Source organism: Micromys minutus (assembly GCF_963924665.1).
Source record: "Micromys minutus genome assembly, chromosome: 4".
NCBI lineage: Eukaryota > Metazoa > Chordata > Mammalia > Rodentia > Muridae > Micromys > Micromys minutus.
Genome location: NC_137973.1, coordinates 71804302 through 71829989, shown reverse-complemented (window position 1 = coordinate 71829989; position 25688 = coordinate 71804302).

Below are 25688 nucleotides of genomic sequence, written 5' to 3'. Positions count from 1 at the left end.
TTCCTTTTGGGTTCCCCAATCTTGTGGGGGAGGAACTTGATGGGGACCTCCAGTTTAGACTTTCTCTCTGGATAATGTCTGGCTGTGGATATCTGCATATTTTTCTACTGCTGCTGGAAGAAGCCTCTCAGATTGAAAGACCAGGATAAATCCTGACCCCCTAACAGGTAAAGTGGAAGACCCCTAGCAGGTAGAGTAAAGCCGAAAATGTATTCTAGCCAGTTCTGCAATACTATCCTTCTATTCTACGAACTAGCTGACCATAAAAGAATTTATGGCACTAAGGTCAGGGTGACTTTGTTTCAGAAACTGACCGACCATAAAAACATAAAAGTTAAATAACACTTTATAAACAATATTGAGAAACTGGATGTTTTCCTCACAATTCTTCACTGCTAATTTTCACCTTATAGGCAATCTTGAGAAACCAGTTATTTCCCTTATGATTCTTCACTGGTATTTTTGGTTTTCTTCAATGACGTACCCTACCACCCTGGGTTGTGGTTTGTTTCTTTTGAAACCCCCATCTCTCAGCCACTTGAGGTCAGACTCCTCTACTCCTGTGTGGGATATGAGTCTTGACCCCAGTGCACTAGTTAATAAAAAACCTCATGTAATTGCAGCAAGGACGGTCTCTCATGAGTTCTTGGGGGAGGGGGGTCATGTTATCTTGAGACTTGACTGAGGGTCTCCCCTCCATGGGGGTCTATCAAGATTACAACTGGACCAATTTATGAGTCTAGCAGAAAATCATCAGACATATTTTTTTTTAATTTTTGTATTAGGCCAACTGTGTTTCGCTTTACCCTAGGTCTCTGAGCAATTTAGGCTCTGGTTCCTAGTCATCCAAGGAGTCTCAGGCATGGGTTCTCTTGGTAATTAGATTTCTTGGCTCATGCCCAGACAAACCACACCAAACCAACATTGCTCCACATGGAGAGGTTTTATAGGACAGGGATGGGACAGGGGTCAGGTCCAAGGGAAGAAGAAAAAAGAGGAAGAGAAGGGGTTTGAGCCTTTTATAGGGGTAGTGACATCACTTGCTCCCATGTGAAGGTGGGTATTTGAATCAATGTCTTTTGGTAATACTTTGGTTGTTTCCATGGCAATGGATGTGTCAGGTTCCTGTCACCTGTGGGTGGAGCCATTGCTGGGGGTAGGAGCTGTCCTAATGCCAACAGGTTCCCTACTGTGAAGAGGGCCTCAAGTTAATTCAGATATTTGTTGGTCCTCCCATACCTTCTGCACCACCGAAGTCCAAGCACATCTTGTAGGCCGGACAGATTATAGATGGAAGATTTTGTGTCAGGGTTGCTCTCCAGGTTTCTCATTCCATAGCCTGCAAACTAACTTCCTGTATCAAAAAAAAAAACAAATCACGTGGCTCCATGCAGTCACCAGATCTACCTCTTCGTCTTCAGTGAGTGGGTGGAAGTGGTCCTTAGCACTTAGCCCCATTTAGTTCTTGAAGAGCAACCCTGTGTATCTTAGCATCACCTTGCATTGTTTGGGGATGTTCCTTTGACTCTTTAGGTCAAATCTCAATTGAATGTGATGCAGTTCTTCCACGGGGGCCTTACCTGACTACAAGAGACATCCAAATCATTCCACTGCACTGGATTTCTACAATGCTCCCTGAAATGCCCCTCTATTACTGATGTCTCTCTCCACAACCTACCCCTCAATTCCACACCCAACCTAGTTTTATGTCATCAGAGAAGAAGAAACCTCAATTGAGAAAATGTTTCCAAAGGATCATCTGTAGGCAAGCCTGTATAACATTTTCTTAGTGGTTTATTAGAAAAGGCCTAGCCCATTATGGGTGGTGGCTTCTCTATGGGGATGGTCCAGGGTTGTAAAATAAATCAGGCTGAGCAAGGCACAAGGAACAAGTTATAAGTGAAACCCTTTCATTGTCTCTGTGCCAGTTCCTGTGTCTAGGTTCCTACCTTGAGTTTCTCTCCTGACTTACTGTGATGATGAACAGTACTTTGAAAGTATAAGGCAAGTAAACCCTTCCCCACCTGAGTTGCATTCATTGGTCATAAAGTTTTTGTCATAACAATAGAATCACACTTCAAAGAGTTAGAACTTTGGGGCTGATTTGTTGAATGGGGTTTATCTTAGTCAGGGTTTCTATTTCTGCACAAAACATCATGACCAAGAAGCTAGTTGGGGCAGAAAAAGTTTATTCAGGTTATACTTCCACATTGCTGTTTATCACCAAAGGAAGTTAAGATTGGAATTCAAGTAGGTCATAAAACAGGAGCTGAGGCAGAAGCCATGGAGGGATGTTATTTAATGACTTGCTTCTGCTAGCTTTTTCAGCCCGCTTTCTTATAGAACCCAGGTCTACCAGCCCAGGGATGGCACCATCCACAATGGACTTGGCTCTCCCCCACTGATCATTAGTTAAGAAAATGCCTTACAGCTGGATCTCATAGAGGCATTTCCTCAAGGAATGCTCCTTTTTACATGATAACGTCAGCTTATGTCAAGTTGACACAAAACCAGTCAGTACAGGTTTAAATTTGAAATGTCATTTTTATAGAATATTGTTCTGAAACCTTGGACCTCAGAATGTGGTGGTATTTTGGAAGATCTGGAATCTTGAGCAGATGCTACTGGCTGGTAGAAGTAGAGCATTATGGCTATTGGGACTTAACCTCACTTCTAATTCCACCTTTTTTTCTCTGGTTCTAGCTGGATATTATGAAGCCTCAACTCTAACATCTTTACTGCTTATATTGAGGCTATCCACCATGGTCTACTACTCAGATGTGTTATAATCTCTCTACAACCAGAGGCAAAATAACTTTTTTCTCATACAAGTTGACTCTGTCAGATATAATCTCACAAGCTTGGGAATAGTGAGACAACTATTATTCCACGTGAAAATATTATACAACTAAGTTATCTGATAGTTCATTCAAAGATGTCACTTATTAGAAAAGAGAACCTAATGTTCTTGGTAAGTACAAGATAATTATTTTCTCATTAGTTTATTACAATAAAGGCAGGAGCTTAAACGTTTAAATAAAAATATTTCGTTCCATTTATTTTTCTTCTATCCTTTCTATTTCCTTAGTAGCACTACTGATGACAAGCTGTCTGCACCAGGAACCACATGGGTATATTGGATTTTTCTTTCCTTTCTATGTTCCCTTAACTCCTGTTCCCAGTTTAATCAGCGCAGCACTTTGACCTTTCCTGACTGTTGCCTGCTTCTCCTCATTCAGAGAAAATCTTTTCATCCCCTCAAATATTAGCCAAATGATTCTCATGGGTTCTTTGCATCTAACATCTTGGCCTCGCGGTCCATACTTCACACTGTTACCATCACAGACCTCTAAAATAATGCAAGCATGTCCCCTTAATTTATGGGAGGGACATACATTGCCAGTGCGAGGAGAATATCTAAAGGGAGTTCTTAAGACATCTATCAAAGATTTAAAAATGCAACAATTTCTCCAGCAATACACAATAGGTATAAGAGAAAAATCATACCTTCTCCATTGCACAAAGTGTTTCCCTCCTAGAACATGGCTGTGGCCACCATTTATGCTTCATCCTATAGCATCCAATATCTAATGTCCACTCCTGTTGCATCTCAATCTCACAGTCCTCTTTAGGTATGCCCTGTGTTTCTTCCCAAACCAACCTACCCTACCCATCTATGAAAATTGATGACAAATGTCTACTTTCATTCTCAATTTATTATAAACATCTCTCCTAAGCAAGATCGTTCAATTATATGCATTCAATTCTGGATACTTCCATTAGGCACTTTTAGACTTATTTAATTCCTTCCTTCCTTCCTTTCTTTGTTTTTTTTATACTATGGCTTCATTAGTGTATAAGACTACATGTTTTACTTTTTGAATATTCATACTGATATCCAGTTCATAATCACATAGTCTCCTAGAAAGTATATGCTGAATTAAAGTGATATTTCTAAGGATAACAAAGAGATCTGTTCTAAAGTATCTTAATAAAGAGATTAAGTAAAGCATATTTTTGTTTATTTTATTATAGACTCCAAAGTTATGATCAAATAGAAACATAAGAATTACATTTAAGTTTCACAAATATATATATATATATATATATATATATATATATATATATACTTTAGCATGTTAAATACTCTGTGAATGCACACTCTTTATATATGTATAAAACTTACATATTTATATGTGTTCTTATTACAGAAAAAATATTAAGCAGTTGGTAACTTTAAATTTGATTTAATGTGTTATGCTCTCTCCTAAATGTGTAATTTCCACCCTTAGAAAATTTAGCAAGAAATTGTTAGAAAATATTCCATTAATTTAACAACATAAAGAGAAAATAATGAATACAATAAATAGATAAAAATGTTTATGCATGTATATTTTATAATAAGAAATATAAATTTGTTTTGGTTATTGTTGATTCCATTTTATTTTTCAAACAGCATTATTAATAAACACAAGACTGCTATGTAGAAAATCATTTTGTTCATTAGAGATCAATCCAAATATTATCATTTTACTAACATAATATATCCACTAGATTTGCATATAATTTTCACAACTTGCTCCGGAATTTTTTTCTCCTTCTTTACTCTTTCTCTGAATTGAGTTTTTTGTTGAATTATTTAAATTATTATTGTAGGTAATAAGCAGAATGTTGATTTTAAAAATATCTCTAAGTTATTCCTTAAAAATATATTAAAACATAAAAATAAGCATCTTGTAGTTATGTTCGAAGTTTCAGCCGTTGAGGTTGAGAGCTTACTTTGAACTATCTAGATAGACCTGATCTAAGCACAACCCCTTAAAAGTACAGACACTTTCCCGGCTGTAGGAAGAATCAGCACAAGAGACTCTTTTCAGGGATTGTTGAAAAGGGGGACAGCTGCAGCTCCTTTGCTGATGCTGATATATGACAGCCAAGAACAGGCACTGAAGAAATGATGATAGGTTCTAAGGGTGGTCTCCTCCTGAATGTATAAGCAATTACAGAACAGAATCATGGGTTCTACAGACAAAAGATACACTAAATATTCAACATACCAATGGACATAAAGGAGGCTTTCTATTAGAGAACCAAGAAAGAAGCTGACAGACTTTATGATTCTAACAAGATGAGAAACTTCATTGAAGGATTTGTTTTCCAGATCCAAATAGTAGATTAGTTTGTGCTTCATGAAGCCATCAGATTTGTCATAACCTTACAATAAGAGCAATGAATACCATGCTTCTGCCTAAACCTTTCCTCTTTGTGGAACTATTCTGCGGCTGGTGGATAGTTGCTTGATTATCAGTTACTTAACAGCTAACACACACTTATAAGTGAACACATACCATATTTCTCTTTACTGTCTGGATTACCTCACATAGGATGATTTTTTTTTCTAGCTGCATCAATTTGCATGCAAATTTCATGTCATTTGTCGTTGGTGTTGGTTTTTTTTTTTTTTTTTTTTTTTTTTTGGATTGTTTGGTTGGTTTGGTTGGTTTGGTTTGTTTCTCCGAGTACTACTCTAGTATGTAAATATAGCAGATTTTTTAATGCATCCTTCAGTGTAGGGATATCTATGTTGTTTCTGGTTTCTGGCTACCCATAAAAAGGAGATATAGAATAGATTCTGTGGGCAGACTTGATGTAGGAGGTGTGTGGAGAGATAGTGTGTGGGGAAGCACAGGTGGGGCTGGAGACGATGTGGAAGCATAGCACAGTCAGAAATGGCCGTCTTTTGTATCCAGGGAAGGATTCTGGTGGCAGGACTGGCTTACACTTGGTTCAGCTGTTGGCCAAAGAAGTACTATGGAAATTCCTAAGTAACCAGGTCATTTTCTGATAACTAAAAGCAGGGTCATATTGCTGAGGGGGAACTTCCACTTATCTTCTTAAATGTAGAGAGGTCAAGCTGGTGCAGACTTGGAGCCTGCACCCCTATGTTTTAGTCTCTTAGGTTTAAGAAGGCATGATGCAAGTTACAAAAAAAAATGTGTGGATACCAAACCAAACACAATACACTCAACTTAAAATATGTCTACCTACGTGATGTACTGGGATAATGGTGATGCAGAAATTGTGGCAGTGGCTAATCAATGTCTTTGTTTGTTTATTTTCCTTTCCTTTTAGCCGATGTCGATGTCACAATAGGTAGCACATTCCCAACACTGCCCAGGTGGCCAGAAACTACAGACTGGATAGCTGAGATCTATTGTAGAATAAAACATGGCCGGTCTCAGGGAATAAAAGTTACTGAAATGATGATGCTGTATTTGTATTATCAGATGGATGCCTGGTCCAGATGTCATCATGAAAATCTTCTTTCAGAGACATATGGGAATAACTACAGAGACCCCTAGTCAACCATTGCGCAGACAGAGAGAGTCTAAATTGGAAGCTTACAATGACCCCTTCCCCTTGAACATTGAGAAATACCAGGAAAGAGAGAGAGGAAGGACTCAGAGTCAAAGGGGATGGAGAAATCAGGATAATATCATGGTCCACCAAATCAAATTAGCAGGAATCACATAGGCTTACAAGAACTGCTGTTGCAAGCATCACCATGCATGGGTTTGTACCAGGTTCTCTGCAGGGCTATGGCTGTTAGTTTGGTGTTTTTGTGGGACTCCTCCAAGTGGGAGCATCTGTATCTCTGACTTTTTTGCCACTTGTTCTTGAGACTATTTTTTCTCCTCTTAGGTCACCTTGTCTAGTCAAAATATAAAGGCTTTCACCTTTTCTAATTATACCTTGTTTTGTTATGAATGACTGTTTGTCTCTTGGAAGCCTGATCTTTTCTAAAGAAAAAAATGGAAGAAGAATGAATCTGGGGGAGAGGGCCAGTAAGGGGAGGTAGAAGAACTGGACATAGGAGAAAGTGTGGTTAAGATATATTATATGGGAGAAAAAATATATTGAATAAAATTTTTTCACTTGGAAAAAAAAAGCTATGAACACCCCAGTTTGTAAAATCATTGTATTCACCTTCCACTTGTGGGTCACATATGCTAAGCTCTTGAAAATGATATTTTAGCTATTTTGAAGAATCTGAGAATGTTTATGACTATTTTAAAAATGACAAATAAACTTTTGGAATAATTGACCGGCAGGTACATTTTCTAGTAGCCTCCTTCATCTGGTTTACAAATTAGTTGACTTTTCAGAACATAGCTCCTGCATAGCTCTGTTTTAAGATGTTTCATTTTGTAACCCCTTACAGAGAACCCACAAGCCCTGTCAATTGGTGTGCAGGGTTAATTCAGAAAAAGCAAAGACAGTCCAATTGAACATCCTCAGTTTCTTCCTAGTGCTAAAAAGAGAGAGTTGCCTTCCAATAAAACCTTTAGTCCATTTAGGTAATAGATCTATTAATCAAGAAATAAAATAATTAAACACAAGAAATCTGATAACTTGTCAAAGACCCACTTATGAAACACTTTTTAGAATGCCACATGTGAAGTAGGAGGGTGTCCATAAATATGGGAAATGATGGGAAAAGGGGATAAGATGTTAGCAGTCGGTAAAAAGGAGCTTTTCTTAGGCTGGCCTTTTAAAATTCCATGGAGAATCATTCACAGTGCTACATAAGTAGCTGAATATTACTAAAGGACAAGGAGTCTTTGTTTTCATATAAATTGAAGAACTGTAAATTCAGAATTATCACCTAGTTCTTATAAAAATTACTAACTAAAAACAGGACTTCAAGTAGATTTTGATTCTAAAGGGGAGAAATTTTCCTTAGGATATCTGACAATGAAAGCTCTGTACATTTTAATTCTTTATTTAACTTTCTTCAACATTTATGCACTAGATTATCAATAAGATTTTACCTTTTATGTAAGAAATACTTGGTAAAAAATGAATTCGAGTTTAGCTCAGTTACTTTGTTTGCAGAAGGGAAATGTTTGTCAATTACTTCCATCGTGCTTAGCAGTAGTTTTGTAAGGAAAGCCAAAAATGCCAAGCCAACCATCTGTTTATGTCACTACATACTTCCTAGTATCAGAAACAGTATCTTTATTAATAAATGACATATAGATGACTTAAACATCTGAACAGATAGAATCATCAGCACTTTCAAATTCAAGTAGGCACTGAAAAACTTATATGTACTGATGTGTTTTCTTATATAAATATTTCACAAGAACTGCATATAATATTGTATCGGTTACTTTTCTGTAGCTATGAATAAACAACATGACTAAGATAACTTAGAAAGTCAGCATGTAATGGGGCTTTTTATTTCTGAGTCTCAGAGTCCATGATGATGAAAAAACATATTAGCAAGCACAGTTTAAAACTTACATCTTGATACACAATAAGAGGCACACAGGGAGAGGGAGAACACTAGAAATGGTGAGTCTTTTAAAACATTAAAGCTCACTACCAGTCAAACCTCCTTCAAAAAGGCTATATCTCCTATGTCTTCCTAAATAGTTGTATCAAATGGGTATGAGCTATTCACACATATGAGACTATGTAGGACATTATTGTTCAGGCTACCACAAATAATCTGCTTTCAGTTTAAATTACACTATATATTAGGTAATGTAAAGTAGATAAATTGACTTGTATTGCTATATACAAATGCTATGATTGGATATCATAATTGAGTCAATTACAGCCTTTATTTCTCCTCCAATGCTGGTCATTTCCCCAACACAAAAGAGCCCCTCTAAGGTCAGACTGTATTTATTATTGATTTAGAAATGAGAGACATAGATAGTAACACATCCTGTAAGATTAAAGTTGAGAACAGAGAGGAAAGTTAAAGAGAAAGAAAACTCTATCCCTGATATTTTAATTTCTCTGTTGTTTCATATATGAGCTAAAATCGTTGTGTTTGTCCATTAACTCTAAAGTATCAATTAAAAATTCTAAAATTAACATAAATTGATAAAAGTATCACTGAAAAAAACTGTCTAAGACATCGGGGTGAAAAATTCTAAGACACAATCAGGAGACAAATTGTAAATTATTCAAAAATATTGTTTCTGGATGCAAAGGTTTTCATTTATCCACTGTTTGCAGGAGATAAATAGTCACCGTAATTTTATAGGTGCTGGTAAGTTATTAGAACATCATTTAAAATTTTTATATCACAATGCTAAAATGGAATAGATTCATCTTATCTCCTGTTTAGTAATTGCTTGGTCTGAGTTCATTTATAGCATCATTTACCAAATAGATGCACATAAAAACAATTATCGTTCCTCAGCATTCTTTCACCAGTAGATTGTGAATTGGGACATTAATTGAAGGTGTATTTCTTAAGTCACATGAGGATGCATCATGCCATTCAGTCAAGCACCAATCTATCTATGAGGTAGCATAACTGGTATGTCAGCATTTTTTGTATAATTGGAAATCCTCAGATCACCATTATATCTATGCACAACAACATTCCTACATTATCCTCTAGATTACTTACAACCATGAGCTTCATTATTTTATTTCCTGTATTTATGGCCTGTATTGTTGCTTGAATAATAGAAGAGGAGAAGTTGTTTCTCTCTGTTCTTTAGTTCCTTCCCAACCCATTTGCAAACAATTAACTTGCCAAGAGTTAGGGGCAAAATCACTAGACAGAGAATAAAGTATGCCACCAGCATAGCTGCTGATGTTTTCTATTTAATTTCACAAAATATAATTTTTATCCTAATGGATAAAGTTCCCACTGAAGAAAATGTAAACTAATGTAACAATCATCACAAAATACCGTGTGGAATACAAGTGTACGGAGGTGCTGACTTCTGCTAGGAAGATCTATTTTCTGTCACACCTTTATTTACTCGAGATTGCAAGGACCTTTAGAGGTGGAGATTTATTGATATGACCTCTCCTCAGTATTGCCACCTTCACATACCCTTTGAGGTAGAACCTTTGTTGGTGTCAAACCTGAAGATAAACCAGGAGATGTCACTTGTCCAGGAACATAAAACCTGTAGATGAAGAGGGTAGGGCTAAAACCAATCTCTCCTTTACTTTATGCCCAACCACCAAACTAAAGAGCTGTGTGTAAGTTCCAGCTGTTCCTGAAACTGTGAGTCTTATAGACATATTTATTTGTAAGTTCTTTTAAACTTGATAACATAGAGAATTACAGAATGGAAGAAATACCAATCTGTGGACATTATAGCTAAAATCAACACTAAAAGGGGATTTAGCAATCATTTTAGAATGTCTTTCTTTCAGATTTTCTAATCATCCACAGAAAATGATAACATAATTTTCAATAAATTAATAAAATGGCCTAAACAATAGAAGACTGTGGTTGTCAAAAACGTATTTCTCCAGAAATAAGCAAAATAAAGTTAGCTTCATTCAAAATACAAATATTCAATTATCATATATATATATATATATATATATATATATATATATATCCTACTTAAATGTCATAATCAATACAATCACAAATTTTATTCAAAATTTATAAGTGATAATCTGAAGTAAAGACACACTAACAACCTATTCTACTGGTAAACAGAAGGTGGTGTGGTTAACAATATGATATGCATGGTCCCTGTCAATCAAATACTGCATGATAAGAAAAGGTAACAACATAAGTGTTAAGGCATATTATAGAAGGTGGGGTTATGAAATCAGGACATACAGAAAAGTCAATTAGTGTGATGAAAAGCTTCAATAAATACATGACATTTTCTTGGTGGTGCTGCCACAATCCTTTAATCCCAACACTTAGAGACAGTGGCAAGCAGATTTCTATGAGTTGGAGACAAGCCTGGTCTTCATAGTTAGTTCTAGGATAGCCAGAGCTACATAGAGAAATTTGCTTTGAAAAACATAACAAAACAAAACAAAACATTGCATTTGTATCTGGTTTCTGATAATGGGATCATCATCATTGGAAATCAAAGGAGGATGAGGAAAGAGAAATATCACATTTCTGAAAGAAGCCTTTGAAACAACGTCATTGAAAAGCCGTAGTTGAAATAAAAGAGAATCTTATGTACTTGAATGTAATTGCACTGAAAAAGAAAAATGAGACTGACCAAGTCTTGGAGGCTTTTAAACGTCAAGTTAAACAAGTGTGATCTAATCATTTTTAAAAGGATCCAGAAAATGTCTTTACCTAACTTTGAGTTTCTAGTTGAAATCATTCTATAGTAACAATTTAAAATGTTAGACATATTTAGTTTCTACATTAGAAGGAAATTTTGCTGAATATCACACGAAACAATGGTGGTAATTTGAATAGGTCCTCCCGGACCCTCTAGACTCATGTATTTGAGTCGGTGGCACACTGAGAATGGCACTATTAAGAAGTGAGGCTTTGTTGGAGTAGGTGGGACCTTGTTGGAGTAGGTATGTCACTGTGGGGGTGGGCTTTGAGGTCTCCTAGGGTTCATCCAGTATGAAACATTCCTCTTCTGCTTCCTGAGGACCAAGACGTAGAAATCTCAGCTCATTCTCTACCACTATGTCTGCCATGCTTCTCACCTTCATGATAATGGACTAAAACTCTGAAATTGTCAGCCAGCCTCAATTAAGTGATTTCTTTTGTAAGAGTTACCTTAGTCATGCTGTCTCCTCACACCAACAAAGCCCTAATTAAGATAGTTATACATAGTAGAATTCAGTGAAATGATCAGCTTTCTTGTAATAGATATTCAACTGGACTGCAATGGTACGATAATTTGGTCTTAAGTGTGATACACTATGGTCTGGGGATAGTAGATCCAACATGTATTCTAAGGACCTAGATGGCTGAAGCTGGAAGACCAGCATGAATTTGGGCCTACTGACCATTTTATAGGGAATACCAGGCCAGCAAGTTGTATACAGTAAAACCCCGAGCTGACAATTAAATAATAAAATGAGATGACAAGTGAAATTAAGAGGAGGAGTAAAGATATTTAATACTTTCCTCTCCTCCACAGGAAACCTAAAACAGTCCAGTGTAAGTGACTGTTGAGTGGATGTTTGTAGTCTTTTTCATATCTCCCAAGTGGAACCTCTAATGGTTCATGTTAATAGATGATAGGAGAAGAAAAATGATATTCTAATTGATTGTTCTATTAGTTAACAATGTCAGTAATAATTGGTGCTTCCCCCTATATAGGGAGATGGCATTGTGAACCAAGTGTTTTAAAAGATTCACATTCCTCTTTTTCCTGATCTGCACCTACACACTTGAACTTTTGTTCTTCCCCTGTCTCTTTTCACCATCTTTTGTTTGTTTTAGACTGTATTCACAGCTGTGCCATATGTATATGTGTGAGAACATATGTGTGTAAATACTTAACACTAGAATTAATATATAGGAAAGAACTTTCAGTTTTTGTCTTTTAGACTTTGAACCATGTATGTATTATATTTCCAGACTCATTTTTACTATGAAACTACTTACTTTATATATATAATCAGGACATACAGGAAGGTCAATATATATCATATCTTACTTATGAGCTCATATTAATAGCTGTCTTAGTCATGGTTTCTATTACTGCACAAACATCATGACCAGGAAGCAAGCTGGGGAGGAAGAGGTTTATTCAGCATATCTCTGTTCATCACCAGAGGAAGTCAGGACTGGAACTCAAGCAGGCCAGGAAGCAGGAGCTGATGCAGAGGCCATGGAGGGATGTTACTTACTGGCTTGCTTCCCCTGGCTTGCTCAGCCTGCTTTCTTAATAGAACCCAGGTCTACCAGCCCACAGATGGCACCACCTACAATGGGCTGGGCCCTACCCCCTTGATCACTAGTTGAGACAATGTCTTACAGTTGGATCTCATGGAGGCATTTCCTTAACTTAGGCTTCTTTCTCTGTGATAACTCGAGCTTGTGTCAAGTTGACCAAAAACCAGCCAGTACAATAGCCATATATATTCATCATAGATATTATTTATTTATTTGCTATGGTGTTATTGGCTGAGCCTCTGTTCAGAAAAATACAAAAATGTAATGCATACTGGTCTCCTTATGGCAAGGCCTGAAAAGTTAGGTCTGTACAGGGCAAAGACTTGTGGGATATTCCTGCAGCATCTCTGGCCTTTCCATCATAAATTCATGGTTCACTTTTGCCTTGTACATACAGTTTTGCTTTTGTTATCAGAAGGTTTTACTTTCACGTTGTTTGTGACAAACATTTCCCTGGAGTCAGAGAAAGAAAGCTCAGCCTACAGTTTATCCTTGTTTCTATCTTGGGATTGTGGGAATGCAACAGATCAGTATCCCTATTCTTACTGACAGTGATGATGCTCTTGAATCAACATGAGGGCCTGGTATGGGTACATCACCTAGTGCCTGATATTCTCTCCTGAAGGAAACTTGGTTCTGACATAATTTGCCCAACAACCTGTTCCAAACTACAGGTAGATTATTATGAAAAGCTTATGAAGGTCTTTCTCAAAGCTTTCAGAGATGAGCCAATCAAGGATGAAGAACTGATTCAGGTTCCAATATGTACCAACATGAACCAATATACCAAGAACCTAGAGATTAAAGGAATTCAATCTCCTGATTAGGATATGGTGAGATTTTAGGTGCTAATAATTCAATCAGCACTTACTAGGCATGTAGTCTATCATCTCTCTATACTGTAACCCCAGTGGCTGTCAATCAGGATTACTTGGTTAATGTGCCAGGTTAGTTATTAATTGTTTGCTGAACCTATGTCCACTGTTTCTTGATAAAGTTCCTGGGTGAACAGGAAACATGGGGATTGAGGCAAAAATGGAATGGAAACAGTGCAGTATGCACATTGTTGTTGAATGTAAGAAGTTCTGAAAAGAGGTTGTACGTGAGAAAATGAGAAAGTCAACATAAAACTTTTATAGCTATGAAAAGTAGGCATATGAAAAAGGTAGTCTGAGTTGTCTCAGTGCCAAAGTGTATGAACTGCAGAACTTGGTCATAGTCTTCTTTTGCTGACTTCATACATTGTCCTTTGGGATTTGAACCCCTCCAGGACTGGACTCCAGTACTATTACATATAGAGAAGCAATAAGCATGACTATGTGAGTGTTCTTTGGCAAGATATGGAGTCTGTGGTGGTATGCCCAGGAATGGTGCAACTGAGTCATGTAGTAGTCCTAATAGGATTTTTTGGGTAAAATCTCTATACCCACAATGGCTGCACTAACTTACATTTCCAATAGCTCGCAATAGGTTTCATCACTTCCACCATTTCTTGTCAGGTTTTCTGTTGAGAACTTTTTTGACTGAAAAAAATATTCACCTGAACTACTTCAGTTTGCATTTCTCTGATATCTAGAGATGTTGACCCCCTTTAAAAATAATTTACCAGCCATTTTTTTAGTTAGGGTTTTACTGCTGTGAACAGACACCATGACCAATGCAAGACTTATAATAGATATTTAATTGAGTCTAGCTTACAGGTTCAGAGGTTCAGTCCATTATCACTAAGGTGGGAACATGGTAGCATGTAGGCAGGCATGGTGCAGGCAGAGCTAAGAGCTCTACATCTTCATCTGAAGGCTGCTAGGAAAAGACTAGCTTCCAAGCATCAGGAATGAGAGTCTTAAAACCCACACTCAGAGTCACCCACCTACTCCAATGAGGCCATACCTCCTAATAGTGCCACTCCCTAAGCCAAGCAATAAAGACAAATTTTAATAAATAAGAATAAAAAATTAGAGACAATACAAAAATCCACAGTATTAAACATTGGCCTTACACCAGACAGTTTATCCAGCAAAATGGAATAGAGTGCTCCCTAGAAACACAGATGATATCCACCTGCAGTGGAAAGAAATTAGATTTATATCTTTCTCCCTGTAAATAGTTAATTACAATACAAACCAGTACAGCCATTGTGTTTCTTCCTCTGAGAACTTTCTTTGTTCACTTCATTAGCTTGCTTGTTGATGGGCTGTTTTGTTTGTTCATTTCATCTTAGCAGTCCTTTGTAATTTCTGGATATTTGTCCCTGTCTGAAGGTCATCTGGCAGAGATTTCTCTCCCATTATGTATGATGTTAGTTTGTTCTGTCAACAATTAATTTTTCTGTCCAGAAAGTTTTAAATTTCATATAATATCATCTGCTTATTCATGGGACTATATTCATTACTATTAGAAATTTGTCCAGAAAAAAACTCTTGCTTGTACGTATAACCGAATGCATTCACTGTTTTCCTCTATCGGCTTCTATTTCGGGTTTTAAATTACAGACTGTGGTCTACACTGAATTAATTTTGTACATGGAAAAAGATATAAATCTAATTTCATTCCTCTGCAGGTGGATATCCTATGTCCCCAGGGAGCACTCCATCCCATTCTGCTGGTTAGAACTGTGTAGTATAATCCCAATGCTTAAGTCTGTGGAGTTGTATATTGTTTCTCATTCTTAAGTCTAGTTTATTATTTAACATTTGTCTTTATAAAGAATCACCTCATTTCACTTATTTTGTATTGACTTTGTATGATGTTTCATTAGTTTTTTTATTATGTCACTTCTTTCTACTAATTTTGATTTTTTGTACTTCTACATAACTGAGATATTGAACTAAGTTATTTATTTGAAATATTTCTTTGTGTCAAGGATTTATTACAGTGAATAGCCATGTTAATGGCACTTTTACAGATTTGCATGAGATCAGTTTCTACTTTCACTTGTTTGAAAAATATGTTTAATTTCCTCCTGGTTTCCCCATTGTTTATTAAAGCACTCGCTGACTAATCTGCATGCAGTTTTATTTATAGTTGTGCACAGGCATCGTCTCTAAGTGACCAAACAACTTGACTCGGGGTGAATCAACAATTATATAGTTTGGGGACTAGGGTTAGGAATATCCAGAACGAGCAAATGTCACTAGCTGCAGGCTAAGACAGTGAAATGACTCATTAACATGAGGAGGAGGCACTCGTGAAATCTCAGGTGTATGCTGTTAAGGATCTTATCACAATAAATAAAAAGGTAAACTTGCCATGTAACAAAGCTACATGACAATCCACATGTAGATGGTGTATGTGGGTGGGGGGCTAAATGTAGCGATCGCCTATCTCGCCGGCAAGGAAGCCACGCCAAAACAGGATCCTTCTACAGGCGTTTATTTTGGGCTTGATTGCAGTAACGAAAGACCCTGAGCCCAGAAACCAGCCCTCCTTATATATGCTTAGGAGGACTATGCCGCCACCTGATTGGTGCATTCTGTGTGCCCTAATTAGCATACTCAGAGTCACCATGATTCAGCAAAAACAGGCAGGCTTGCATGCATACTTAGGTTGTTTATCTCAAAACTGGCCACCCTCCCTTCAGGCTGGGCGCCATCTTGTAATGGCGAATACAGTGGCTTCCCACAGGTAAACACCCTAGACAAAGTCAAAGAAGAAACCCTGCTGTTAAAGAAAATCCAAGTCTACCATCTTGTGGTAAACTATCCAGACGATAGTGAGCTTTAACCTTAAGTAGCAGGACAAGAGAGCACTACACAGTTACTATTTGATTGCTGTCTATGTCTCTTCTCTGGGTTGATTTTGTTGGTAGAATTTTATCTTCCAGATCTTTGTTATTAACTTGTATGAATGTGCTTTCCTCCTGCTTTGATACACACCATGATAAAAAGGCTTTATTTCAGTTTAGTGGTTCTAATTTACCATCAGAGGAAGTCAGGGCAGGAACTCAGTCAGGAACCTCAGACAGTGAAGAATGCTACTTGCTTTCTTGCTTTCTTGCCTGCTCCCTCCCTCATGCTTACTTGATTTTTGGTATAGTCCAAGGCCACTTGACCATAGGTAACAGCCCAGAGTAGATTGGGATTTTCCACAAAAATTAGCACACAAAAAAGACCACACAAATACTATTGTATAATAAAACCATCCTAAATTTACCTTCACTCTTCCAAGATGACTCATATATTTCGCATTGACAATAAAATCTAACCAATGAAGTGCATAACTTTTACTTATGCATGTGTCTTCCTTTGAAATATCTTTGGATAGGGTACTTTTATCACATTAACTATTTAAAAATAATTATTTAATCTTTAATTTTGAAGGATAGCTTTACTGAACATGGTAATTCAAACTGTGGACTTAACTATTGAAAATCTGGGATCCATGTTTGCCTAACTGTGTATTTTTGATGATGAGCAGTTAAGATTTAACACAAAGACCTTACTTATTTACACAGCTGTAATTCATGGCATAATCCCAGTGGCAGTGGAGACTGATAAATGGAAACTGAACCACAATTCTTCCTCAGGCTACTTCAGCTCTTTGCACCTACCATCAGAATGATGGCTGGTGGTATTTCTCTCTATCTCTTTAGTTGAAATGATTTTGGGAGCAAGTAACTGAAAACAAGGTTATCTATGGGTAAATGCTCCTTACAGAGCAAGTTAGATTACATCAATCACTGGTAGAGCTGTTGTACAGCTCTGCTCAAGACCCTTTCTCCCTGTCATAAATACACAGCATACTGTTGGTAAGTGATACAGAATACCATAGTTATTCCTCCACCTGTGAATTAGAGGAGGCTATATAAGTTGTAGGAAGAGTGATGGTTAAAACCCATGTATGAGTGACTTTAGTCCTTAGCATAGCATGAATCATCAATACTGAGTTTATAGCTGATCTCAAAGACACTGGTCTTCTTGTTACTTGGTCCGTGAGAGAGAGAGACTTCAGTTTCTCCCCATATTGTAAAAGCTAGTAACTCCAGTTGGCTGCATAAGATCTATACATGGTCAAGCCAGTAGCCATTATATGATAGATGGGGGAGGCACAAAGCAATCACCATCACCAGCTGAGACACTTTTGACAAATGATGACTGTTATGGGACGTCCAATTTTTATAGGATACAGCACTTGAGAATTTGGTCATGCTTCAATGTATGGCTCTACACACCTGCATATATGATCCTTTAGGTTATTTTAAAAAATAGGAGTATACATATGCATCAATAATGTAACAACAATTAAAGGGAAAAAGACATAGATTTGAAGAGATAAAATGGTGGTGCAATGGGAAAGTTTGAAGGAAAGAAAGAAGAATGGGATCTTTTGTAATTATATCAACAAATATATTTTGAAAAACATAAAGAATGGTCATGAGAAAACATCGACATAGCTTGTTGGATTTTATGATGTGCAAATGAGGAAGAATAAAGATTAAGGACATTTTCGTGGCAGCCTCTCATTCTTTAGGATAAAATTGTATAACAAGCTCATGAAGATTTATCCTCCATCTCTTAGTTTTCTGACATATTTTTATCACTTTTCTTGTTTATATGTATATGTCATTGTAAGCTGTTGTACACTTCTACTCATTCTTAATTGTCTACATTTTGTTAAATTTAGTTCAGTATTTCAAATCTACAATAAAGTACATATTAAACACACAAGGAAAGACAGGATTCTGGCTTACGTGGTAGGTAGTGAGTGTATATCTGGAAGCAGTGGAAGTGTTTGGAGTACATATGGACAAGACATTGTGTAAATATAAGACAGTCTAAAATTTTAATAAAAATACCACCCCCTAAGGAGCAAGCATTATAACATTTGTGTTTAGAATCAAGTTTTTATAGAGAGGTAAAAGGGTAAAGAATGGGAGAAATGAAAATGACAAAAAGTCTCCTATTGATACCTAAAATGTACTCACTGCCTGACATATCCTGTCTCATTCCTATATTCTATCCTATAGTTTATTATCAAATAAAGACTCAGATACTACAATTTAGATAACTCAATGGTGGGTATGATACAGTGGAGAAGCTGTAATAATGTGATAGAATGAGATGGCTGATTGCTTGTTTGCTTGCTTTTCTTATAGGTTTACACTCAATAGTTCATTATTATTGCAATAGGTCCTGAGGCCTTACTAGGTCCCCTTAGCACAACTGACACCATAACCTAAGTACCTTTTAGACCCTTGAGCCCAGAACATAGGCAGCAGATCTTTAAAAAGAAAAACAAAGACCAAAGCCATCAAAGTCCATAGTTTTTGTCAATACCATAAATGTACTAATTTCTTTTAGCATCCGTAATTCTGTTTCTTGCTAATTTTACTTACTTACTGGGATGTGTCCACAATGAATATAATTTTTTTGGAGTCTTAAAAGCCCACCCCGAGAAAAATTCAAGGCTACATGGGGATTGGTATGAATAATAAAGATTTTTTATTGGCTTATTCTGTATTTGAATAGTTTTACATAGTGGTTACCTAACAAGAATTATATTTTTTGGTGCTAAATAAAGTGTCCAAAATTGGTATGAAAATTTAGAGGAAATCGGAGCTAAATTTCATTTCAGTTACTTTTATTTTAAATTATTTCAAATTAAAATATAAATTTAAAATGCAATATATGAATATGTTGATAACCTGAGATTTTTAGCTATCATCTGTGTTAATCTATAGTGAAATTTGTTATATTTATAATATGTGTAGATTCATTAAAATGTTAAGTCTTAGTTTTGAAAGCTAGAGTTAATGGTGTCAATAAGGCACTTGTGATGTTTTCCAACTTTAAAGACCATAAAGAGAGTCGCAGTTCGTGAAATGTTTATTCATTAAAGATTTATTTCATCTAGAATCTGGTTCTTCCAGAAGTGTTCATGTGGAAAAATATATATGTTTGAGTAGACATGCCATAGGTTGTTCCTTAAATATTCAATGATAACCACTAAAGGATGGGTAGGGATACTACAGATACATTTCTAATAAATAAATCAAAATTGATATATACTTGGTTGTGTGGAAGCTGCAGTCTTGGAAAAGAGCCTCAGTTTCACTGTGTAATTTCTGGGACTAAGTCCCAGAAAGATAAAAGATCAGTTTCAGGTTCCTTGTCTTTTTACTTGTTTTTATGTTATATAACTATAAACCTATTACATAAAGACAAGAAACATACAATTCAAACATATAGTGTCATACAATGAGTAGGTCAGAGAAGGGTTCTGTGTCCGTCTGTCGCTCTAATGCTGTACACAGATTTTCGGCTGTGCAGAATGAAAAAGTAGCACACACATAATCCTAGAGCCCCATGGCATATACCAGAATCGGAACTGGGCTGGTGATAATCATGCCTCCTGCATGCTTCCAAGTACTTGAAAACTGTAAAGTGCCAAAATTTTTGATACTGAGCATCAATAATCTGCCAAACTCAAGTTTTGGGGTAGGAGCATGTGGCAAGGAGAAATTATTCAGGAAAAAGTTTAAAAAGTCAAAACAATCAAACACAAAATACAAAACATCATCAACAACAAAACCACCTAATATCTGCATGTACAAAATCATGTTTTTAAATCAGGAAGTAGATGTTTGTCTGGACTCCCCTCCTTTCCGACCTGGACTTCATGTAATCTTATTTTAGGATTCTGTGCCTAGCATTGTTTATCTGCAGCTGAAGTCTCTCTGAAGGTACCATAGCAACAGCTGTTGGCATTTTGTAAATTCTTCTATTTCACCCAAGTATGTGCTAGTCTTGTGATTTCTTGTGAGTGAGGAACAATCAGCCATGAATAGGTCAAAGTCTAGAGAAGTTGAGATTACCATAACTCTTGCATCATATCATGGAAGGGCAAATCTTTCTGTACTCCCTGACCAGACATCCTGCTGTGATTTATTAGGTTTCTATGTGAGAACTTGTATTTTATTTTTTATTAATACAATTTTCTTTTAAAAATATTTTAGTTTTTTTAGCGCATGTGTGTGGGGGGGGGCGTGTGTGTGTGTGTGTGTGTGTGTGAGCACAGGTGCCCAGTGCATCTATAAGACAGTATCAGAATCTCTGAAATTGTTATAGGGAGGTGTGAGATGTCTACCATGTGTGCTTAGAATCCAGTTCCATTTCTTGAAAGAGCAGCATTTTCTCTCAACACTGAGTCATCTCTTTACCACTGCCCCAACTCTGAATTCACTGAGAACTTAGGCCGCTGCAGGTATGTAGATGTTAGGTTAGGTTCTACTTCGGTCCCATTTTCTTATAAATAAGACCCAGACACAAAAATATAGTCAAAATACCAAGACAAAATAGCTAGATGCTTTTCTGACTAGAATAATAAAATGACCGATTTATTTTAACCCCCATTCTGTCAGGTAGCTGGTTACCTCTGCTAATTGCCCTGTGTGTGTCTCCTCACATCTTCATACTTGAACCTCAGCACCTGGCTCTGTCCTAAAATTTTTTCTGCCTCCCAGATGCCCCACCTCCTATTTCGTGCCTTAGTCATAGGTCATAGGCTTTTAAATTGCAGGGGCTGCATCTATACAATACACAATATATTGTATCTACACATTTGTGTATATCTCAAAAAAAAACTCTCAGAGTTAGTTTTCTTCTTCCATATGGGTCCCAGGGAACAATCTCACATTTGAGACAGCAGAAAATGTTTTTGCCTCCTGGAGACAGCTTCTACTCCTTGCTCCTGAGATGTAATTATGCTACAAGATTTCTTCTCTATAAAATGAATACTGGGTTCACTATGTGAATTATTAGGTGACTTATTCTACCAGTAGTTGTGTAGATTGACATAATAATTTCTATGGTCAACAAAACCATTAGAAAAATATATTTAATGAGATTCAAAAAAAAGTCAGGAGTTAATAGTCAAATATATATATATATATATATATATATATATATATATATATATATGCAAGACAGAAGAATAAAAAAATATTCTTAGAGATCATTGTGTGTTTTACTAAGAAATGAAGAAAAGATTTCTAGGAGGAGAATAGCTACATGATACAGGTCTTTTTATTAGTATTGACTGCAGTTCCATCGGGCTTCAGTGTTTCTAGACTGCTACATGTAGGACAAGCTGGTACTGTTAGTGATTTAAGGCATAAAGTACCCATTTAATAATTCAGTGGTATTATCTGACGACAGTTCTATGGAAAATACCTATAAAGTTTTAATAAATTTAAAGCAGAAGAATTTTTTTGTAAAGAGTACTTTCTCGTTTAGAAATATTGTATATTTTGTAGAGGTATGTAAACTGCATATAATATAATCATATTCACGGAAGCATTTATTAGAATTAAGATGCTGACATAATTTTAGGAAGCTTTTAAACAGTATTAAATAATTACTCATTTTATAAAGAAAATTTTCTTTCACTAAAAGTTGGGAAATGCTAAATAAGATCAAAAGGGCAATATAAGTCATTCAGAGATATCCGATTCTGCACTGTATTTTTACATTCAGAAATTACAGTATCTCAATGCATCTATTTTAACTTTAATAAAATTGATTTTAATTCATATGCTGTTTACCACAATTTATTTTACTGAGGTAATACTGATATATTTGGTTTCAATATTATGTTTTCAATTAGGCTGCTTTACATATCACATGTCACCTAAAGAATTTTGCTTAATTATACATAGTTCCAAATTATAATTTATGTAGTATTGGTGATATTCCAATATTATAACGAATATTATAGAAATCATTTCATATCACAATACCTGCCTGTATCCTCACTTATTTCTTAGATTTATCACAAAAAGAAGAGTTGTTGAGCATTATATAAACATGCTGGGTACTCTTCATTATGAAGTGTTTCACAAGTAGTATTTTCAAAGAGAGGTCATGATTATAACATTATATAAAATATGAGGTAAAAAATAACTTAAATAAATTTCCTAAGGATGCACAGCTATTTGTAAGTAGTATCAATGTGTATTTTGTAGGGTTCCTAATGAGTATGTACATTCTCAAACTATATTAAATCACAACAGGCTAATGGATAAGGCTGTGCTTTTAGTTCCAAGTGCACGACTCAAGCAGTCCCAAGTGCAGGACTCAAGCAGACAGATTAATATCACTCTGTCTTTTTTGTATTGTTTTGTTTTGTTTTTTTTTTGTTTTGTTTTTTTTGGCTGCTTGATGTTTATGCTACACAGGAACTTCCAGTATTGATGGCAAATCATATGGAACTAGACTGATATGTCTTCTTTTATGTTCTTTGCAAAAGTAAATGTATTCAGAAATCTAAAGGACATGAGCCAAACTCATTACAATATACAGCTTATAGGTGTTGCTTTCATTTTAGTTGAGCAGGTGAGAAAATCAGATTGGTAGGAGCCCACAGCCTAAGCATGCCAACACACCATCAGGCTGAGTCTGTGTAAAGTCTAAGAAAGGAATACATCGAGAAATGTCTGGGAGTCAATTCACAGCATAGAACATTCCTAACTCCTGAAAGCAGATCTTACAGTAACATTTAGAAATGAATTTTCCAATTCCTAGTTAAATGGAAAGTGAGAAAGATGTATTGAATTCACTGATCCACTTACCTTTCTCCAAGAAGTCAACCATGTTAAAATAGAGACATCTAGTAATGGTGGATCTTTGAAGAGTCAATGCAATGTTCATATGAAGAAATAACTCATCCATTGTAATCAGAATTGACTCTGCTTATGTGCCTTAAGCACACTATAACTGTATTAACCTGTTTAACAAAATAATGTAAAATAGTATACCTCTCCACCTACAGAGCAATGAAATTTTGTCCATATATTTCACCCTGTACAAAACTTTGGAAAGTGGAGATTGCAGGTTAAACCTCATGAGCCAGTGATTCAGTTTTGTCCCAACAAATAGAAGACTGTGGCTGGAGAGATGGCTCAGTGGTTAAGAACACCGATTACTTTTCCAAAGATCCTGAGTTCAATTCCCAGCAACCACATCATAACTCACAACCATCTGAAATGGGATCTGATGCACTCTTCCTATATCAAAGAATAAAGAATTAAAAAAAAAGATTAGAAGAGTACCATAAAACTGTCTGATAAGTGTAACTCTTACGTTCCTTTGTTTACGTGTTGTGAAGTTTAAACTTTCTCCTGAATAGTTTCTCCTCTGCATAGCCAAAAACTCCTGTATATTTTATGCAGATTCAACCTGAAGCTGTGTCTGCATGCTTAGGCTGTGGGCTCCTACCAATCTGATTTTCTCAGCTGCTCAACTAAAGTGAAGGCAATGCCTATAGGTTGTATATTGTAATGAGTTTGTCTCATTACCTTCAGATTTCTGGATACATTTACTTTTGCAAAGAAGATAGAAGAAGGCAGATCAGTCTAGTTCCATATAATTTGCCATCAATACTGGAAGCTCCTATGTAGCATAAACATCAAGCAGCCAAAGCTTCACAGGATGGATATTAATGCTTGAGTCATGCACTTGGAGCTAGAGGCACAGCCTTATCCATTAGCATGTTGTGACTGGAAACTGTTTCAGACTATATTATTTTTAATATGAATTAAGTAGGTATCCTGGTATGAGTCAGTTAGGAAACTGAGTGTCAATAAAATTTTATAATATCACTCTCATCCTATGTGAAGCTTTTTTTTTAAACAAAGCCCCAGTGTTTTATAGCTGAAAAGAGGAAAAGTAAAATGCATGTTGTTGTAGAGTAAATCGCATGGAGATAACTCTTCATGAAGCAAAACAATTCCACATAGTATGCATTTGGTACTGTATATCTGGGAGAAATTGGTCCATTTCTCTTTCTTAGTGTACAATCTGGTTTGTGTATGAATGAACTTATGAGCCTGCTAACTGAGAGTCAAGTGCCATTTTGCAGACTGGAATATTGCAGACTTATAGTTGCAATTTTTAAAAGCAATAAGCATTTTTCTGTGCAGAATTTTGGAGATGTAAAATGTTTAGCTGAATTCGAGCTTCTTTGATGTTACTGTTGTGTCATTACTTAGTTTGTGTCACCTCCTTAGTGAAGTGGAATACTTTGGAAGTGGGTGACTTTGGATTTTTTTCTAGTGACTAGAGCAATCACATAACACATGTGAGCATAACTGAATACCAGGAATAATTTGGTTGTTTTGCTTTGTACATATAGAGTAAAGAGTCTTCAAATTATAAAATAATAAGATTTTAGATGCTATCAATGCACAATTTGAAACCAGACTAATTAAAACAAAAATCTTTTTTCCAATTCATTTTTTGTTAAATTTGCATGCTACCACACGACTTCAGATTGTAGCTGACTCTAGTTAAGGAGCTCTACCTTAGTTTCTTAGAATTTTATTATAAATAAAGTGAGTATTTTATTCATTGTTGCTGTTCAGTGCAGGAAAAAGCCAGATCAATGTCAACCACATGATCAGCAATGGTAATGCCCAACTCTGGTCCCCATTCTGTTGGACCTGCCTATTCCTCAGCTGCTCATTGTTGGCTGCGAATAGCTCTTAGCTGTCTCTTTCCTCTGTGCATTACCCTCAGATAATGGAGACACATGAACAGAGACCTGCCTGGAAGATTTAGCTCTCCTTCTTCCCCAGAGACACCCCGTAACAAGAAGGGACAGACGGAAAGAGGAAGCTGAGCCACTATTTCCAATGGAGCCATATGACTGTTCCCTTGAATATCTGAGGATTCCCTGAGTTACAGGAGACCAGACTCCTCCTGTACTCCTGGGCTTTCTCATTTGTCCCTAGTTCCTGTCACTTGCTCTTGGACCGTTGACCAACACATTTTAGTACTAAAGGCACAGGGACACATTGCACAGGTTTTGCTTGCAATGAATCTGTGTGAAACAAGGCAGCCTGAGAGCAAAATATGTGTCAGTTGCCACCGAAACTATTTAGTTTTTTTCATAATAGTCTCTTTATATTATCTAGGCTAGGCTCAATCAAGCCCAGGATCACTGAGGCTTAGCCTTCCATGTAGCCAGGAGTAGAGATAATCACTACCTCCTACTTTTTTTTAAACATAAAGTTTAAGGTACTTAG